The sequence below is a fragment of the Anser brachyrhynchus genome, assembly GCF_964034855.1.
Source record: "Anser brachyrhynchus genome assembly, chromosome: Z".
NCBI classification, from domain to species: Eukaryota; Metazoa; Chordata; class Aves; order Anseriformes; family Anatidae; genus Anser; species Anser brachyrhynchus.
In genome coordinates this window covers 69,532,211-69,553,659 of record NC_137697.1, presented here as the reverse complement: position 1 = coordinate 69,553,659, position 21,449 = coordinate 69,532,211, and positions in this window count along the sequence as shown.

The window sequence follows — 21,449 nt, the reverse complement described above, 5'->3', positions numbered from 1 at the left end:
AGGAGTTCTTTCTGCGCGAGAAGCTTTCTGTGGCACCTACGGTCCTGCTGTGGGGAGGCAAACCCTCACAAAATGGCCGCTCATTTCAGCCCGGACCCGAGCTAGCCCCTTGCTGCCATAGCTGCATATGTCAGAACGTGGTAAGGCCTTCTCCCTGAAAAACAACCTATTTACCTTTGCAGGCCAGCATTTTGTCAGCAAGCTGTTTGGTTTATGCATGGCATTGCAGCAGCACTGCTCTGTCACTGCTCTGCCTGTTGGTTTGGTCTGCTGCCATGGTTAACACCCTGCTCTGCTACCTGCCAACCCATTTCCCAGCCTTCACCACCAGTTGACTTTAATTCAAGGAGCGATTGGAGCTGGGGTCCCAGGGTCATCAAGGCAGCATGGAGATCTTTAAGATCTTTCAAAACACAGCTCTGAAAAACATGGTGTCTCCTCCAACTGAGAGTTACAGCCATCTTGCTTCTACCCTTTAGGCCTCCATAACCCTGGCCCTGTCCAGCACATTTGAGCAGTGTGTTTCTTTATTTCCTGCACAATTCCTCTGCGTCAATTCTACTAACTCTTAATGCAAAAAGTTGCTTTGCTGTCTCACCCTTTTCAGGAATGTGTCTTTGAAGGACAGTGGTTCCTGCCTATATTTCAGACATTTGTTCCTACAGAAATCTTCCTCTCGTCCTGTCATTGAACCAACTGTTTCTGGAGTACACTTCTTCTCAGGTAAGGAAGAAGGATTTCAATTACTTATTTTCCATGTAAAAGAGAATATTTTCTGATAGTGTAAACTTAATATAAGCTTGTTTAAGGAGACATACCTCTACTCTGTTTGAGAGAAACTGTACCAACCATCGTGAGTGTATATTACAGCTACCAGCAAATGCTGCAAAAGTGGGAGTGTATTCATTGACTTCAGTGATAAAACAGCCACCCCGGCGGGGATACATGTGCTTTCTGGGGAGTCTCACCAGCTCTCTCCAAAGTGTTACTAGCGGAGCTGTTTCAGTGTTGTTCAGGGCAGTGGAGTGAGCGTGTGACTGGCACACCTCTTGTTAGCTTAGCCTAGGGATTTTTAACTCAGAGAATCATAGAAGATTTTATTTATTTATTTATTTATTTATTTGGATTTTTTTTGCCAAAGGTAACACATTTCTTGTATCAGTGTCATGAACAATCCAGCAGGTATCTTTGGAACATCTGTGGAATAGTTATTTCTATTACCGGCATTATTTGCTACCATCATCTAACAAACACAGTCTTATTAATAGCAGTTAAATGGCAATTTCATCTCATAACAACTAAAATGTTAAAGACTTGTGTATTGTAAAGTTTTGTTATGTCTGCTACCAAAATTGGGAAAAACAGGTGGTTTTATGAATAAGTTGTAATAAGTTCTCTCCTAAGACACTTCATTTATTACCAAAGAGTTTATCAGGATTCATTTCAGGATTTTTTTTCACACAGTGAAACAAGTACAAGCAGGAGCCTGGTTACCACATGAAGGATTTACATCTTTTCTGACTTTTACCTTGGTGAATCACCTAAAATGAAGGTCCTATTTAATCACAATTGCTTTTATTTAAAAATGAATGTTTGAAATCTTGCTCTGCTGTGTGGTGCAAGTCAATGGCTTCTATCAGACATTTTACCCCATTGGGAACAAATTGAAGAAAATGATCATCAATTAATTGTAAATGCCCTTGGAAAAACTCAGGGCAATACCTCCCTTGCCTTGAGCTGCATCCAAGCGCAGTTATGGATACAATCTGTAGCAGCAGCTATTATTAGAGAGGGAGAAGGAGGAACTTTGCCCACTGAAATTCAAAAATTGATTTGGGATAATGCTTCAGAATTTGAAAAGGAGTTTCAAGCATGGTGGCAATTAGTCAATTTTACCTACTATGCAGAAAATAATAAAATTGTTGTCCTTATACTTACCCTAAGTAATGCCACCGTATACAGTGTATATCCAATCATTGCATTAGGACTCAGTCATAATGGAATTATGCTTTATCCTAAGGAGCATAAAGTATGGGCCCATCAAAAGGGAGGAAAGTGGCAAACAATTGATGTGAATGCATGTATTGTGCATGAACAAAAAGGCTTCATCTGTAAGAGTAACAGGCTCGAAGCCCAAGACACTTGTCTTGACACTGAACAAAATATTTGCCACTTTGAGATACATCCTAATGAAACCCTTGACACTGTACTTGTATATATTGGGAAAGGTTGTGTTTGCATGAGAACCCATTGTGATTCTATAGTCATAGATAATACAGTTGTAGATACCAGTAATCACTCTAATGTTTGTGTTTGTAATTTTACCAAAATTCTAGGATGTGATTTTAGTTACTCAGCTCCTGTGTCCTCTTGTCAACTTACTGCGCCCCATTATATTCTGCTTCATCTGCTGCCTTCTCCTATTGGAACGAACCTTACCTTGGTGAAGAATTGCTGTTACATGAAGACTTAAAGCAGCTGATGAAACAAGTCCAAGAAAATGGACGAAAGACTCTGATTACTGTCCATCATGATGTACAAGAAATACATCGAGTGATGGAAAGAGTAAAGAGAGATGAAAAACACCGTTGGTGAGACACTTTGGATGGTCACCAGCTGCCACAGGAATCTTCAACAAGATGCTTCACCCTGTTGTTTTGTTAATACTCGCTGTATTATGCTTTATACTGACAATTAGTTTGTACGTTAAACTCTGGATTATGATGAAATGTTTAGCATCCCTACACAATGTACATACACTCGATAAACCTTGTCCCAAGAATGTATGTGATATCCCCGACATACTGCAAATGTCGTGAAGCTTGAGTGACTATAGTCACGGGGTGGATTATGTGGTGCAATTGCCTAGAGTAACTAGGAAAATAAAACTAACATTCACATTTTAAAGAAAATGTACAGCATTGAAGAGACTTTCAGGGTAGGGCGTAGCCACATTACCTGAGTGTTCCCTAGGCTTTCAACCGTAGATGTTATCGCGCTGGGGAACCTGGTGGGCTCACTCTAAGGAACAGTACGGAGCGTAGAGTGGAGTGGAGACGCCACGGCTAGGCTCTGTGACCAGGTGAGGACTCGATTGTTCTTGTGCACACCGAGACCGATAAGCCACACTTTTTGGTACCCTGAGCCAACGACCTGTCATGTTTTGACAAACGCTGTACTCTAGTGTACTTTTGCTCATTATAATATCATTATAATACCAAAACACACCTCCATCCCAAAAGCTACCCGCCTCCAAGGTGCAGCCACCCCTCACTGAGCATGCGCTCTGAATTTCTCGGAGCCTATACTTTTAAACAGAGATGGGAAAGCTTTTCACCAATCATAGCTAAGATATGCTTGACTAGAGTCACTCAAGCTCCACCTAAAAGGTAGAAAATAATATAAATTGGCCTAAGAGAGAGGGGATGTCAAGGGAAGATACCATCGTAAGGGAAGATGTCACCGTCAGGGGAGATACCATCCCAAGGGAATACAGCATCCCGAGGACCTGACTCCTGGGATCAGTCGACGGGCTGAGCCTCTCTTCCCCCGCATTGGGACGCCTTTGGGTGAGATTTGAACACTTGGTTATACTGTGTGTCTCCGCGGAAACTTAGAAATCTCTACAGAGTCTTTGTGCCTTTTAACGCGTTAATTTCCAGGCTGCGCACCTGTGTATTTCATGCATGCTAGCTTGCTTTTGCAGACAGTAACTATCGCCGGCAATCCAAAGAACCTGTGTACCTGTTGCTTTAATAAATTGCACCTAACTGCATTGTTCCTAGCCGTGATGGTTCTCATTGAACGCGACTAGTGTAAGGGCGGTTATATGTTATTGGTGAATCTGTGACCGTGGTAGTTCAGTGCTCTGAATCCGACCAGACCCGCATCGGTTAATGCCTCATTGGTGAATCTGTGGTTGTGATAGTTCAGTACCCTGAATCCGACCGGACCCGTAACAGTTAATTGGCTACACCCCCTAACGCGACACGCTGATGACTCAGATAACTGATTTCCATTCCCTTGCTCATAGCCCTGTATTTTTTTCACACCTTGCACTGGCATTAGTCAGCTGTCTGTGCTCCAAGATTCTCCTCTCTCCCTCTCTTTTGCCTATACACCATACTCCAACATTTCCTGGAAAAGCCCAGGGTATTTAAATATCCTTGAGTGATCCAAGCGTTTTTCCAGAATTGAGGATGAAGAATGAATAAGCTTAAGTACGCATAAAGCTCCCATGTATGAGTAGCCTCTGTTACACTTGCCAATTAGATTTAATCCAATGTATATTAATAATCAGTTCCCCTACATCTTTTAGTTTAGCTGTTCTTATGGAAATATTAATTGTGAGTATTGTGTTAGGAACACTTTCTGCAATTAGATTTGCTGGAAAAGGTAATGACTATCAGTTCCTTCACAGCAAAGGAAAAAACACTGTATTACATATTTTTATAATGTCTAATACAACAAAGTACTCTTACAAGATAATAAGTAACATAGACCAGATCTGTGTGAAGAGAGCTGTTATACATTATCTCCACCAATAATTTGGGTCAAATACTAAAGCTGAACTTTATCAGGTATCTCAAACAAGATCAAGTTTTGCCTTTTCAAAATAAATGGGAAGCTTTGAATATTCGTAGACTCATTAAGGTTGGAGAAGACCTCCAAGACCATCTGGTCCAACCATCCCCGTACCACCAATGTCACCCACTAAACCATGTCTCTGAGCACCACATCCAACCTTTCCTTAAGCACTGCCGGGGTTGGTGACTCCAACACCTCCCTGGGCAACCTATACCAATGGCTAACCACTCTTTCTGATGCGTAGAGCCCCTCTCTCCAGCTCCTAAATTAACTAAGGTCTGGTTAATTGCATTCAGCACACCACTGAAGCATAGTCAAACTAGTCCTAGTTAACAACACTATCAGTTACTCCTTACTATATGTGTGCATGGTTGCTTTGTTGGCATCCACAACACAATGCTCTCACAAAGGGGAGCAATCTGCTTTGCAAACAGGTAGACACAGTTTTGATAGCCCTTACTGGTGCATCATGTTGGGCAGAGATGAAAATACGAAGAGGCTTAGAGAAGAAGGCACTGAGCACCACTGTAAGGCGCTCTGGCGGTGTTACTCAGGGCACTGTGAGGACCTTCCTGTCATGGTAAGTGTATTTAAGGGCTCAGCAAGACCCATGGAGTTTTGAAGACCCTCCAGGAGAACATGATTTGGGATGCTATGATCTACACTAAGCTAAAGACACAAAAGGTTGGGGAAGTTAGGGATACAATCAATGCCCTCATGTGCCACAGTTGCACTCTTCATGATTTTGTTAGCTAAGCTCCCCCCTCATCCATGTTTAAGATGAGCAGGCAAATTACAAACAGAAGACAAAATCCTGGCAGCAGAAGCAGTTCCTTCCCCTTCCCACATTCTCATTGCTGTAGTGCAGGGTGCCTGTGCTCAGCTGTGATGGTATAAAACTGTGTAGTCCTGCTATGAACCAGGATGGGAAACTGAAAAGAAAAAATGGTCTCCCTTCTCTTCAAAGTCAAGCAAGATCAATTCTGCAACTTTGTTCAAAATATAAACCAACTAACCAGCTGCCACCACCAACAAGCAGTAGAGGGACACAGTTTAATTTTGTTCCATAACCATAGGATACAGACAGTGGAAGCGGGATATGTAAAGTTGATCACACATCGATCCTTGTGCAGAACAGAGAGCATACTATTAATTCATGTTCCTTTAGCACAAACATTACTTCATTAAGTTTCTCCTAGAGCCTGTGGTTCTGATTTACCCACTGTCAGCAGAGACGTCCTGACTTTTTGCTAGTCATATCATACTTGACTCTAATGGACAAATGAGACGATTTGTGTAAAATATTTCACTTTGCAGAATCTGCTGTGCCCTAGAAGCACATTCTTACCACCCGCTGCCCTGAGTAACTCCCTCTGATTCACAGTGCGGCCGGGTATGTTTGTCCCCTAGACCTCTGAACTAGGGCACTCCCCATGACGACTCACTCACTGCTCAGCCAGCTCAGATATTCTGTTACACTGGGACAGTTAGTATCAAGGTCAGTTTTTTTTTTTTCTTCTCAGAAACAGTTGGTTTAACTGTAAGTATTCCCTGATTATAGCTGTGCACACAAAAATGTGGAATTGCAAAAATCCCAAATTAGGATAAGTACAGCTAAAAAAATACAGGATTCTGTTGGAATTCATTATCTAGTTAGCAACCACATTTTCCACTGCAAGACCCCTGTCAGTTTTAAACATTGTTAGTGGCTGTCAAAAAAAAAAAAAAATCATTTGAACTATATTTTTAGCACTTTTTTTTACACATTCCACACTCGAAATTACTTTTTCAAAATAAATTGATTATAGAAACAAATGAAGTTTCAAAGTGATGTATGAAAGCTTCAGAAACTGATAGAATACTGAAGAGCTTTAAGATAGAAACTGTAGGTAACTTCATTACAGCTTTTGCTGTAATTCCAGTCCTTTCTCTCTTTAATGGTGTGAACAAAGAGTAAACGATATGTAAAGCCTGTTTGTGTATCTTACTCACAAGTAAAATGCATGTGCTTTGACCTGACATCAAATATTTTCCTTTACCAAACAGTCCCGTGTGTTTTGGTAATATAGCTTTGAAAAGAATTTTCTCTCTTCTCTAGGGAATTTTGAAATCCATGTGTCTTTCAAGGCCTTCTGCTCTGATTTTCCTGTTTAATGCATAAATGTGATGTTTGCAAGAAAACCTCTTGCATTCATATGCCTCTTTGTAATTCAGTCGTGCTGCGCAATCAAGGTAGTTAGATGAATTTATAAAACCTTTGAGTCTCAGCAACAGCCTGAAGAAATGAAGCATGTGTGCTCACAGATTCATAATGATGTTTAAATGTTTTTTTCTCTGTCAAAGGTCCTCCCCATGTTTTAGGGGATGCCACGCTGGGGCTGCAGGGCGCCTCTGTTCTGGGTGATTCAGTTGTAAAAACGGGAGTGAGGCACCAACACAGAGCTTGTCCACGCGGGGGTGCTTCAGAGTGGTAAGGACGAGGTCGTCGCCGAACTATTTCAGGGAGCAAGACGATAGAAGACAAACCCCACCGAAATCTGTGCAGCTGTTTCCACCGATTTCTCTTAACAGTCGGAGGAAATAACATATTATGTTTATATATGTGTATTCTAAATGTAACAGAAACAATAACTTCATGTTCCAAAATGATCTCTTAGAGCACTATTTCAGACCATTTTTTTCTTTGCCTGTGCCATGAAGATGAATGATCACTCTAATGAAGAAAAAACAAACAAACAAACACAAAACAATACAGCACAGCACAAAAGGGACAGAATGCCCGCACAACTTCCTCAGGAGCTAACTGAGGGATGCCAGTCTGTGATGCACAGGCAAATAACCAAAGAGCTTATTTACATGCCTGTATCATCTGGGGAAAGGAAATGTTCCCTTAACAGTGAGTGCAATGAGAACAAAGCAGTGACAAATAATTAATCTGTAAAGGAAATCCTCCTTAATTTCTGAAGGAAAGCAGGAAGTGGATCTTGCAAATAACTCACTAGGCATGAAAATCTAAACTAGACATAACAGGCAGAGAAAGCTGCTCTGGAGCAATAGCATCTTGTGAAAACAGTTGTTAAAATTAACCAAAGCAATGAAAGGTGTTTGAAACAACTTGAAAATTAGATAAGTACAACCAGTTTAAAAGCTGCTGGAGGCTGTTACTTTGCTATTTTTTTCTGAGCCTGAGCACATTGCTTAAATTAAGAAGATGTAAACGAAGTTTTTATGTGGGAGAACACTACAAGGTCCTCTTGAGCAATCTCACAGACAGAGCATATTTCCAGTCCCTTGATGTCTTTACCTGACCTTGGAGATAAGAGAAGAATCTCAAAAGGAGCTAGCAGCAGAGAACTGCTTTTCAGTTATGAGAAAATTTTAATCCTCCATGACCTGAAGCCCTACAAATCAGGTCAGGAGGCTTAAGCTAAAATATTACAACAATTCCAAGGGGAGGACATCAAAGTCTCTTCCTTATTTCTTACTAATCAGTAGATAAAGGAGAGCCTTCCATTATTTTAAAATTAGAGGGGGAGTTTATTGTTATTAACTTGAGGCCAGGAGATGAGTATTAAATTCAAGAGTTACTGAGTATGACTTTGACGACTGAAGCAGTGATGAATATGTAAGATGTGTTTTCTTTGTGGTTACATCTTGTTATATCCAATTCAGCATGCATCAGAGACAGGTTTGAAGCCAAGTGACAGTTTTAAGTAAACATAATGGTCAATGCTTTGTTCTTGCCTCTTGAATTAATAGACTAGAGACCATAAACCCTATAGGGAGAGAATCATGTAAGACTATTTCAGATAAAAAGATTTAAATATATTTCTTCTGTTATGACAGAAAAGACATTTCTTCTGTTGTGAATGAAGAATGTCCAAGTCTTACAAATTGCTGAAGGCTACACCCACGGTGTAGTCTAATCATGTAAGCATCTTTGCTTCCAATGTTTTTAAACATCTCAAAGACACTAGAAGGGTTCAGAAAGGTAAGGGTTTAGCTTTTGAATGATATGAACAAAGAAACACTTTTTAAATATGACAAAACCGTTCGGTTCTCATGAATTTGTACTGGGATAAATCAGACTTAAAACTTACGAACTTGACAACTACACCTCCTGTGGCTTTTTAAAATTCGTATGCATGATATTTTTCTATGTGCCCTACAAAAAGCTTTAACATTTGCAATTTCCTATGCAACTTTGTCAGGTTATTTCATAAGAGTATAGCAGTTCCATCACACAAACGTGCTGCAGAGCAGCAAGATTTTCTTTTCAGTGTTTAGCAAGAGGTTTCTGTGAAATAAGAATTGCATTAACAAAATTTGTGTTTGACTACAATTGACTTTGTTCTGGTTGCTGTAACCTGTATCACCTGTGAGGCTGTTTGTTGATGAAAACAGGCTGAGTACAAGCTGTCCCAGGCTTGTCCCCTGGAGCCTCTGGTACAGGTACAGAATATACAGCCTGATCTCAGGTTCATGATGCAGATCTTTTCTGACATTCACATTTGCTGTAAAAAAATGAATCTTATGAGCGTAGTGCTGCAGCAAAATGCCCTGATACTTGGACACAGAGTTCCAATTTCCCACTTCACCTGGTCTGTTCCCTGGCTTTCATACAAAAGCATAACTGTCAGCTGAGACAGTGACAAAATCCAAGTGAGAGAGGGAGAGAGTGAGGGAAGGCTACTTTCTCTCTTCAAAACATTCCACTATCTTCTTAAAATTAGGGTCTATTTTCAAAAGCTCCTTTGCTGGCTTTTTTGAATGAGCTGTCAGTGTAATGCTATCAAGGTTGCTGTGTCCTTGGCCTTCAGGCAGGTATGCAGGGAGGAGGGTGCAATGCTTTCCTCCCTCATTCCTTGGCAAAAGGATTGAGACTATCTGACCTCTGTGTGAAAATTTAGCGAAGCCAGTTATAATGGGCTCTTACTATGTATTGTGACCAGCAGCACGCAAATACATGAAGAGTCATTAAAAGTCCTGTGTGTCGTTTTCTCTTTGATAACTCCAAAGCTTCTCATTTCTTAGGCATTGACAACAATAAATATTCAATGTTGTATGTTTCACAGGTGGTAGAGAAGATAGGTTTCAGAGCACAGAATTAATTAGCCATTTTATGGGGCTGATGTGGCCGAAGTGTGAGTAAGAACTACAACTGGAGCATGTATTATATGAAGCACAAAGATTTCAAAAGGAAGACATTATAATTCATTTACCTAAAATAAGACAAAGTTAACAGCAAGAATCGAAGAGAAACCTTATACGATGTCCAGTGTTTCCTTTGCTAGCAGGTGATTTATTTTTGCAGTGATGCTGTGGCAAGTTACAAGCTGTTAAGCAGGGTTACTGAAAGCAAAATCCTTTCTGTGCTGATTTCTAGCAAAAGCAGATATACCTAATTGCTGCCTTAAGGTTGTAGCTCATCTCCTTAAGCAAACTAATTCAGATATTACAGTTAGCAGATGGCTTTATTCATGGGCTAGAAAAGAAGGAGCAATGCAAATAATCCCTAAAAAGTCACGTACAGTAAACACTGGTGTATTCACTAACTTTTTAAAACTATCTAACATTCAATAATGATACTATTTATGGCATTTTTGACTGTATTCAGTATTTGTCATACTAATGTCGTATCACTGTCTTTGAAAGTTATCTGAAAATTAGGTTCTGGTTTCACTCGTTGCAGCCCTGGAATGAAACTAGCGGTTCCATTATATGGAGAGTTAGAAATTACTCTAATTCTTCAGCTAAGAGCTGAGCACAGAAAATTGTAACTCAGCCAGCCCCAGCATGTCCTTCTGTCAGCAAGCGTTGATCCCAGTGGAGAAGATGAAAACGTAGTATCTTTGCTATTCTTGACATAATGTATGACTCCTTAATTTTGGATATCTACTTCTGCAGGGTTTATATAAAACTGGGTGGATACATTTATCTTCTTGCACTTGGCTAAAGGGTAAGGATGAGAAAAGGTCATTAAGAAGGTAATTGGTTTTTGATACAGGAAAGTGTTAATAAATGCCGAGCGGTTCGCAGTAAGGGAAATTCTTTGAGAGAGTGTGGCAAAGACAGTCGCTTTGCAGGCTGCCATTCTTTTGGCAATTACTATCGCGAAGTATGTTCCCAAAAGACAAAGATTTATTTACTTATTTATTTATTTAAAGGGGCAGTTAACAAATCAGGAAAATGTGCTGTGCCGTTGCTTGCCAGGACAGTGCCCTTCTTGGGGCGGGAATACTTACAGTACTGGGAGAGATTCATCACCACACTGACCACACGTTGAATCAAAGCATTATTCTTTCACTCTTTCTTTAGGCCCACAAATAATCTCATTGCCATGTCTCACAGAGAGAGGGCACCCCTGCAGAAGCCCCGTGAGAGGCCCCTGGACAGGCAGTGTTTTCCAGTGTCTGCCTTCAGGGTCACCATCCGTGGCTGATTGCCGTGGTTGCCTCCTCTCGGTCTGCTCTAGCGGATTTGTTACTGCAGGTGTTCACAAAAGGCAACAGTGGGGTTGAGAGGTCTCACAGTTGTTGTATTTCATCTGATTAGAAGCCACAGGCCTCCTGAATGCCGACGGGAGCCCTTTCAACCAGCCTGGCTCTTAGTGCAGGAAGAACTCTCTCCCATCGTTGCCTCATCAGCATGGGTTGGTGGCTGGAGACATGGGCACTGCCGCATGGTCCGATGGCTCTGGAATCTGGGAACACGCTCACTGAGCAAGCGGGAAAGGTAAGAAGTTGCCTTGCAGGGCACGAGAGAGCATAGGATAGGTTCTGGTCTCAGAGGTGTACAAAGGGCTTCTTTCTACTGAAATACCAAAGATGGTCAAGGGAGTTTATACAGGCAAACCACACACATTCTGCTGAGGGGAAAAGTAGCCTTCACGTCAGGAAGGATGCTTCCCAGAGGTGTGCTCAGCTATCTGCATTTAAAAACAGATGATTCATTTCAAAAATCTTCCTTGTGATCCCTTATCTCTGACAGGAAGTAACTTAAATGAAGTTTCTTATGTATTCAAATGATGTGTAAAATCTGCTTCCTAAGCCTGGATGGTTGAGAGGCTTCCCACCCTCCAGGTGGGTTACCTGCCCACCCGTTTTGCTAAGGGATCAGGGGCTCTCATTTCGCTGCTTGCACAGCAGCTGCTGAACCCACTCACTTTTACCTTCAATATGCATGGCTCCATACTGCAGCACTTCAGCTGTCGTGACTTCCTTCCAGCACAGAGGCAAACCAGCGCTTGCAATCCTCCAGCTGAATCATGGGTCTCTTCTTTGGCAGCTGTCCACAACTCATTTAATTTTCTGAATGTTAATAGACTTTCAGACCTGACACCACCAGAAGTGTAAATTAAAGCCAGTCTTTTCTCCTGGCAGATGACCTGCAGGCTGACCTGCTGTATCACTTATTTCTTTCTCCCTGTTTCCTAAAGGACTAACTCAGCTCTTCAAGAACAACTTCTATATTTGACTGGAAAAAATACCATACACAAATCGTCTCAGCGAAGGACATCTCTGTGAACCACTAAACATGGTCCCACACATCAAAACAATACACAGAGATAAATATAATGCCGTTCAGCAGCTCTGCTGCCTGGCTTCTCCTGCCTGTGTGACAGTCACTTGAATTAATACCTGTGAAAATACATATGTAAAGATGACACATTAGTGGCTGAGCAAGTTGCTGCAGGCATCAAGTGGGCTGGGAGCTTCCCAGGTAGCTCTTAAACCCTTGAGCAGCAGAGGGAAGACCAATCCATTACGGCTTACAGCTAGATAGTGAGTCATTCTCTGAAAACAAATGTTCATAATAGCTGAAAGCAGCCCTCAGTCAGTCACCCGTGAGTGAGAACAATTGTTGCTAGAGGCTTAACTTCTACCACCCAGTCCTTATCGTTTTGGCCTTTGTTGTGTCTCCCTGTGCTCGTGAAGATTTACACTGACAGTACCAGACTGACAGTGCAAATAGCAAAATGCAGGTTCTTCCTTCAGTTTCCCTCAGGAAAGGTTGCAAGGTTTTTGTTCTGTGTGTTTCGGTTCAACTGACACATTTTTTTTCAAGCCTTATCATTTCAGTGTACAACAGCATGAATCAGGTGGCCATTCATGTTTTGGTGTTGCTTATACTGCTTCTGAAGGCAGATTGCAGGGAAAGCTACCTGGCAGATGGCATGCATTCCTCTTTGCTACCTACCAAGCTGTTCATCCTTGTTCTCAACCAGTTCTGAAAGGTGTTGAGAATCCCTCACTGGAAGTGAAAATCTGTTTTGTTAGGCAGAATCCATCACAAGCTTCAACAGCACATCAGACTCAGTCAGGAAAAAGAAAACTTTTGCTTGGTGCTGTGCAACCTATATATACAGGTTAATCTTCTCTTTCACTTAAAAAAATAAATAAATAAATAAAAATTGCTTTAGTCTTCCAAATCAAAACAGCGAAAATTAAAATAACGACAAAAGTAAAGGTTTCAGTAAACTAGTCAATCTTCAACATAATTCTCTCTCTCTCTCTCTTTTTTTTTTTTTTTTTAATTGGTAGTAGCCTTCTGTTACACCCCTATAGATTCTGAATATCAGATCTTTTTTATTTTGATGTATCAATAAATATTTTCTTTCTGCTCACTCTGTAAAGATTTGGGGCAATACTCCATTCTGAAGAGGCATCCTAAGTAATCCTGTTATTGTGTAAATCAATCAATGACTCCATTAGTAACTGCATTCAAAAAAGTACAGGCAGTATAGGATTTATCCTGACATTTGTCACCGAAATAACTTGCCTAATTTCATTCTGAGCATGCAAAGCTGAAGCAAATAAGCCTAATCATCTTAGCATGGGAAGGGATCTGGCAGAGAGGTAGAAGCAGCGGCTGTACCAGTTCCATTTTTTCCTAGAAGCAAGCCAGAACAAGCAATCGCAAAAGGAAAGGGCACCACCACCACCAGACGCACACGCAGGGGCACACGCTGCTGTGTGATGTGCCCGCAGGCATCAAAGGACGACGCAGCACTCCTGTAGAAGCTGAATAACAGCTTGCCAGAAGTGGGGGCTTCCAAACAAAGAGATGCCTCTTGTTAGCAGCGGACAAACTTCTTCAAAGCAGCGCAGAAAACACTGCCTGATCAGCCGAAGGGTTCCTGCTGCTACTCATCTGCACAGCTGTCGCCTCCTCCAGCCGCAGTTCTAGAGAAAACCCAGACAGGGAACACTTCCCTTGGGAAAGGCCATCTTCAGCCTTCTGATCCACGCAGTAACCTGTTTTTGAAAGGCACATTTTATTTATAAGGAATTGCTTGACAGGTCAGCTTGCAGAACAGTAATTTTATAGATCAAAGGGAAGAGAAGGGAAATGTGCCAGCAATCAGAATGGCTGTCTTATGAATTATGTGACATTCTAATAGAAAGGTCAAAGGAAAATTGTGAGAATATGTCCTAAGCTGACTGCAATGGTTATCTGAACTTCAAAAATACAATACAACAAAAAATATTCCGAAACAAGAGTATAAGCCAAGCAAGTTGAAAGAAGATCTGATTAGAAATTCAAGAAAAGAGAAATTCGAGAGAAAGTAAGATACCTTGTTTGTTAGAATAAACATAAGGGCAACCCCAGCACAATGAAATAATGCCAAATACTAGCAGGATTGTGTCAAATATAAAACAAAATAATTTATTTTTGTAAAAACGAAGTCAGTTAATAAGTCCCAATGAAACACAGCAAGAGAAGACAGTTGTGATGCTAAGGCTTGAGCAATGACTTGTCTATGAATAATCTTTATGGAGAAATGAATATTACAAGAAATAAACTAGAAAAAAATTTAAAAGACAAACGCTGTCAGATGTGCAGGATCAGAACAGAATGGGAAAACTTTACAGAAATATTAGTGATTAACCTCACTAAAATCAGAACAAAACCTGATATGTAAGGATTTTACAAAACTGATGCTTTGAAATACTAGCTTGGGGTTTCTGTGCATGCTTGGGTTGAAAGAAATCAGTCTGCAAAACCAGGTAATAAAATGGATGTTAAAACTAATCTAAAACAATAAAAAAAAATCCAGGAGAAGCTGGTAAGAGATTTTTCTTTGTTACCTAGCAGATGCTACAGGATTATCAACTATTACCCCTCATTAAGCCGAAGGGAGCCTGTATCCAGCGGCTGTGATTGCAGCAGAAAGCTCCCTCAGGCTGTGCCCTGACATCCGTGCCCGGCGGCACAGAGCCCTGCCCGCCGGGACGCAGCCGTGAGCTGGGACTTGTGCTGGTCGGGCACCAAGTATCCCTCAGCGCCCTCGGGCTGCAGGTTCCTCTACATCCTCCTCCGGCCACTGTTATTTGACAAAATCTTTTCTTGAGGTTTGGATTCTGAACTTCACCTGTCTGTCCTCTGAGCCCAGATCTGTCTGGGCTCCTCCAGGTCCCGCTGCTGGTAGAAACAAGCTCTCTCCCAGAGCAGCAGGTCACTGAAGCCTTCAGCCTCAGACTCCAGCCTTTGAGGACATCCACGGCCCTCATGGTCATGTAATCCAAGAGACAGATTGCTCAGTGTTTCTAGACACGTCATTACTTTCACTTCAAGAAGGAAAACCAAGTGCATACAGGCCATTAAAACAAACAAGTGTCAGCGCAGCAGCCTTCTTTGCAGCTCACTCGCGCACGGGAATACACCTGTCCTCTAACATGCACAATTCCTTTCTCGCCACCCAGCCAGAGATGCTAAAAATAGTCAAAGAAAGCAAATGGCCTGCCTCCTTTCTTTGTGTAACCCTCCATTTTCCCTTCCAGGTGATTGATACGGGGTATCCACAGACTCCGCTGCGATGCCCTGCAAGTAAACAAGTTTTTTTTTCAGAAGCAGTCAGCATATTTTTGTCTAGCTCATATCTTATGATAGAGAGTAGCAGTCAGTACGTCTTTATCGCTAGTCTCGTGCTGCCGACTCTGAGAAGTTTTGCAGAAGGCAAAGCAGCTGAGACTGGACCAGCAACCCAACAGCTGCCCCTGGAGTCCCCACCACTCAAAATCCATATGGTCTGCAGACGGACAGACCGACTGCCGGACCCGCCGCTGGCCTCCCTCCCGTGGTGCTGGCCTGTGGCTAGAGAGGGAGCTGCCATGAAGCAAGTACACCAAAGGCGAGCCTGCACCCCGTCCTCTGCTCTATTATTTTTACAACAGCAGCTAGAAAGTATCTGGCGCTTTGAGGTGTGCTGTGGTTCTCTTTGTAAAGGCAACGCAGGCCTCTCCTGATACAGCTACTACAGCCAGCCTCTGCTGCTTGCAAGCAAGAGATGTCAGTGATTATCCTTTTGTTAGTCTGAGTTAGCTTAGTGTTGGATACTAGCAAAAGGATATTTTTTTTGGTCATGTTTTTTGCTATGCTTAACTGACCTGTGTTCAGCTACGAGGGTAAGCAATCTTTCCAGGCTCCTTCCTAACCTATATCATACATGCAGAACTTTTTCAATGTTGGTCATGCCAACATGTGAGCATGCAGTCTCATTATGGGGCTATTTCAATTTCAATTACATTTCCATGTTGAAGCAGCGGTGAGGCTGGTGCACTGTACTCAGGTTGTGGATTCTGAAGACTGGTAGCCTATGTGTGTATCATATGTTTAAAAAAAAAATAAAATGGAAAAGGTAAAAGCAATAGCTAATTATTAATTTCATAGTAGCAAATATCAAAATAGTTTGATACATGGAGAACACTAATTATAACAGGAAACCGAAATGCAGATGGCTAGAAAAATGTGTGACTAAGCCAAGTGTCAAGTGTAATTTCTTCATTCTGTTTGATGTCTTAATGATGCATGTCTTAGAAGTTTTTGTTTTCAGGAAAGCCAGCAAACCCATATTAAAACAAAACAAAAAGTCACAACGAAACCATTATCTTATTCTTCAAAGGGAAGCCTTTTTTAATAAGGCTGTAATAAATTAACAGTGAGTACAACTACCATGAAAACTAAGCTGACAAAAAAAAGCAAAACTTCACTAAATAACATATTGACTAAGGTGCAACCTCCCCCTTTTACATTCATATACACAGTCATATAAAGAACTGAAGGGCAATTAATTAAAAAGACTCCTTCTGCTACATTCTTACTTCATTTGATATGCTGAGGCTAGCTCCAGACAAGGTCAGATCGCCTCTGCCAAGCAGAAAACTTGCTATTTCTATTTCCCACTGTCTTTAAAGGTGCAACAGTCTTACTGCTGCCTAAAATTCTTCTGTACAATTTTGGGTTTTGCAGGCATTTAATTACTGCAATTTATTTTAATGCTATCTGAAGCATGAGTTTACAGGTGGCTGTTTTTGCAGGCCAGATTATACACAAATTATAACCTGTGCTGCATCATAGTTTTGGCTCTCCGTGTCACTTTTTTTTTCAGAAAGCCCCCAGTAGCTGCTGGTGTCCTACATGTGGACATTGGCAATAGGATGGGCAAGGGCTGAGAGAGAAGCAACATTCAGAGAGGGTGAGGAACAGCACTGAAGGAGGGACCAGATTCCAGCATTTGCTGTGATGTCAGTAGAAGGGATATAAGCATGCATTTCTTTGTTAGTGATATGCCAGAAAAGCCATTTCAAAGCAGATACAAATGGGTAGCTCTGTTTCAGTGAGATTGTGCAAAGCTGGCATGCAAGATAGCCTCTGAGGTGGAGACAACACAGTCAGGTTTCGTTTCCAGCTCTGCCGTGTGACCTTGGGCAACTCTTTCTGTGCCTGTTCCTCTATCCTGTTTTATCTCACTATATTGTGAACTCCTCAGGTCAGGCCCCTTCTCCCTCTGGTTTTAGGAGAGCTTTCTGTGAAGAATAGTCCATATTTCTAGCAGAGGGTAAGATGCTAAAGGAATAATGATCATCTGTATCACTGGAAAAAGGAAACTCGTAGAAAAGGAATAATCAAGGCACTGTATGTTACAAAAACAAGTTTTCCAAAGCTTTAAAAGAAGGTTTGCAGCTTCAAGGGCATGTACACGTCCAAGGAAACATGCTTAATAATTAATAACAGTCAGCAGGGCTGCCACAGCTCTCTTGTGCCTGCTGCTCCATACAACTAATTACAGAAATAAGTCACAGCAGGGTATGCATTAGGCAGTTATAGGTGCCCACATCCAGTGCGCTGCGAGGGAGCTTGCTGGAGGCTGAATACCTCTCCAACCACCTGAGAAATACTTCAGGAACCTGAAAGTGCGCATCCCCCTGTGTGTCACTGTAACCAGGATAAGGCTCTTCCATGTCACAGCCTATTTTCTGTAACTTTTTGCTGGCAATTCTGACATCTAGGAAGAAGAGAGTATCACACTGCATATCTGCCCACGGTATACAGTTTGCAGGGTTTTTATGATGGAATCCCTTTAACATGGGTGGGTGAACTGCATTACAGACACACAGTGAATATTTTGTATGCCTAGGTTACACTTTAACACGTTGAGGTTCAGTAAGGTCCTTCCCTTAATTTCAGTGATAGCTTGAACTACTTTTGCCTCCAAATGTTTAAAACTTATGCCTTGGAGCCCAGTTTAGGTTTTGAGTCAGCAGAGAGAACTGCCATCCAATTTCCTCTCTATTCTCACTCTTTGTCCAAGAGATACAGCCATTTAATTTTATATTGAAAGGAAGACACAGATGGCTGAAGGGCATAGTGCAGAAGCAGAAGTTCCCTCCCCTCCATCCTTCAACCACTGTGACTTTTGTAAGGTTATGAATGTCTGACCATGCCTTCAATGTCATGCTGGAAGATCAATGCAGAGCACCATTGCCAAGAAAAACAGCACATCTGTTTGTCCTAGCACTTTTACAGATAACTGATCTCCAACAGTTATATTCAGAGCATTCCTACAACCTCTGTAAAAAAAAACAAACAAACAAACAAAAAAAAAACAGACTTGTACTAGCACTGGAAACATCTTGAACAATTTCTCTGTACATGCCTCTGGCAAAGGCAGACACACCTGTCTAGGGTGTTCTGCTGCAAGACACTGCTAAAACTGGTTCAGTTTCCTTCTGGGAAGTTGGCAGGAGTTAGACAAAAAGAAGAATTAACAATTTGCATCGATGCATTCTTGTTCCTGCTCCGTCTCAAGGTTACATTAGCAGGAATTAACAAGGGTGCTCACGACACGTAAGTTCTGTCTTTGCTCAGCAGCCTTCTGGAGAGAGGTGAAGCGCAGACGATTCTGACACTCCCGTTCACTCGAAATGAGTTAATTCCATACATACAGAAGCAGAGGCTGGCTACATGTTTGGTCCTGTTCGTGTGATGCGTGCTGGAGGTCCCACTGAGTTCAGTCAGACTGCTCGACTGAATACATAGAAAGCAGGATGTGGCAGGAAAATACTAACTTTTAAAAACAGATTTAGTGTGAGCGTGTGTGAAGCTTGCTCTTCTAAGGTTTGAAGAGAGCAGGTGGTTAGCAAGAAATAACTGGCTTTGGGTGAACTGTGAATCTGCTTCAGGCTTGTAGGATCTGCCCTGTTTGTATCTGTGACTGTTCTTTCATCCACAAAACTCCTACTTCTGAATAGGTGCACTTAACTGGATTCAAATTTTAGAAGACTCATAAATATGAGCTGAGTGAATGATAGCAGTAGGAATTCTCTCTCTCTCTCAAAAAAAAAATGGTATTTAATATTCTTCAAAACAGTATTACTGTTAGAAAAGTTTTTATTAGTTCTATCTTATGACCTCTGGTGGGATTTTTTCAAGAAGCATTTTCTCTTACGTTATTCCCTTGAAAAGGAGCATTGCTGTGAGGATTTCAAGTGATCGGAACAGTCACTAGTTTACTTTTTTTTTTTTTTTCAGTATGGTTTGATTTAGACAAATACTATTTTCCTGTGTAGCAAGTGGAATGGTGAAACTGAAGATAGGTTTCCATGCAATTTGTGAAGGCACTTCTTCAGGATGTGCTTGGGGGACTTGCACAGTAAGTAAAATAGACAAAATGCTTTAAAAAATAATTAGTGGTAGTATCCACAACTTAAATCCTTCCCATCTATGTTTTCAATACATACTTTTCATTTTCCTTTAACAGCATTGAGCATGTCTAATAAATTATGGAGACACTATTCTTTGTGGCAGAGACACGAGTAAAGAGACAGAGAAAAGACACGAGTAACCAGCTGAAATAATTTGTCTCTGTCTCTCTTAGTTCTCTTAGTTTACAACTCTATGCTACCTTTGTAGCATAGCTTAGCTTTTTTTTTTTTTCTTTTTGTTTCCTTTTTAAACACACCAAGTATATCTTGGGCACTTTTACAATAAAAATGCAAGCACTTACAGTTAATTAACTTGGCTCTGACACAATGCCCCTTAAAGCCTCCTCAAAAATAAGAAAATTCATCATTGCTACAACTGACCTTATCTTATATTAAAACTCCGAAAAAAAATTTGAAACCAGAAGTAGTCCTGTAAACGCATTTGAGGTTCCAGTGGAGTGCCCCAAGCTCATAAATGAACTCTTTGTAACTTTGACCCAGTATCTCACAGAACCTGAATTAAATCCTCGGGTCCCTGTGCAAGTCTTGCAGAACTGGGCTCTGGTGCTTAAAGCAATGCCCAGCAAGAAGGTGGACTCAGATGACTGCCATCCAGAGCATTACATGAATTCAAGTTGTATCTATCAGAATACAGTAAGCCACTGCTTTATACTATACACTTCCTTCTGACAACAACGGGCTCTTGGTGTTTTGCTATACATTAATACATGAAATGAGGTACAGATCATGCTTATTATCTGAACACTTCTTGATATCTGTCAAATGATGTCTGTGCTTAAAAATAGTGGAGCATACATACTCACCAGATTTCCCTTCTCTGAGCTTTCCGGAAGAAAGAACACCAAGAAGTGCTACCGGATATGAAGAAGAGACTGAGAAGCAACTGCTTGACTAAGTTTCTCGGTCTTCATACTTCTTTGGAAGAAGAAGAAATACAAGTCTAAAGGATAATGGCTGATCATTTCTCTAGCCTGTCTTATGAGCTGTTCACCTGTGATATACTAAAGGCTGAGTCCCACTGAGCCTGCTGCTGAGTAAACAGAGTGTGGATCACTAGCCCTGCCCTGAATTATGTGCATCCTAATGAGAAGGCAAGCAAGAGGTTAAGTACCTATAAGAGCAGAGCAACAGTGCAGCCATTTAACAACAGGTTAAATGGTAACTGATTTCCAGATTATGACTGACAAATGACGATCACCTTTTGATTGCATTCTCACAGGTACTTTATAATCCAAGGGGAAGTGGTTAGCAACCTACGACAGCAATTGAACACACACAGATAAGATCCACCCAAGGGTACTGAAGGAGCTAGTGGAAGTGCTCACCAAGCCACTTTCCATCATTTATCAGCAGTCCTGGCTACCAGGGGAGGTCCCAGATGACTGGAAGTTAGCAAATGTGATGCCCATCTACAGGAAGGGCAGGCAGAAGGACCCAGGGAACTACAGGCCTCTCAGTCTAACCTCGGTGCCGGGGAAGATTATGGAGCAGATGATCTTGACTGCCATCACTGGAGGGAAGGGATGCCATCAGAGGGACCTGGACAGACTTGAGAGGTGGACCAATGTGAACCTCATGAAGTTCAGCAGGGCCAAGTACAAAGTGCTACACGTGGGTCAGAGCAATCCCAAGCACAAATACAGGCTGGGTGGAGAACAGATTGAGAGCAGCCCTGAGGAGAAGGTCTTGAGGGTGCTGGTGGATGAGAAGCTCAACATGAGCCATCAACGTGTGCTGGCAGCTCATAAAGCCAACTGTGTCCTGGGCTGCACCAAAAGCAGTGTGTCCACCAGGTCGTGGGAGGTGATTCTCCCCCTCTGCTCAGCTCTCGTGAGACCCCACTTGGAGTGCTGT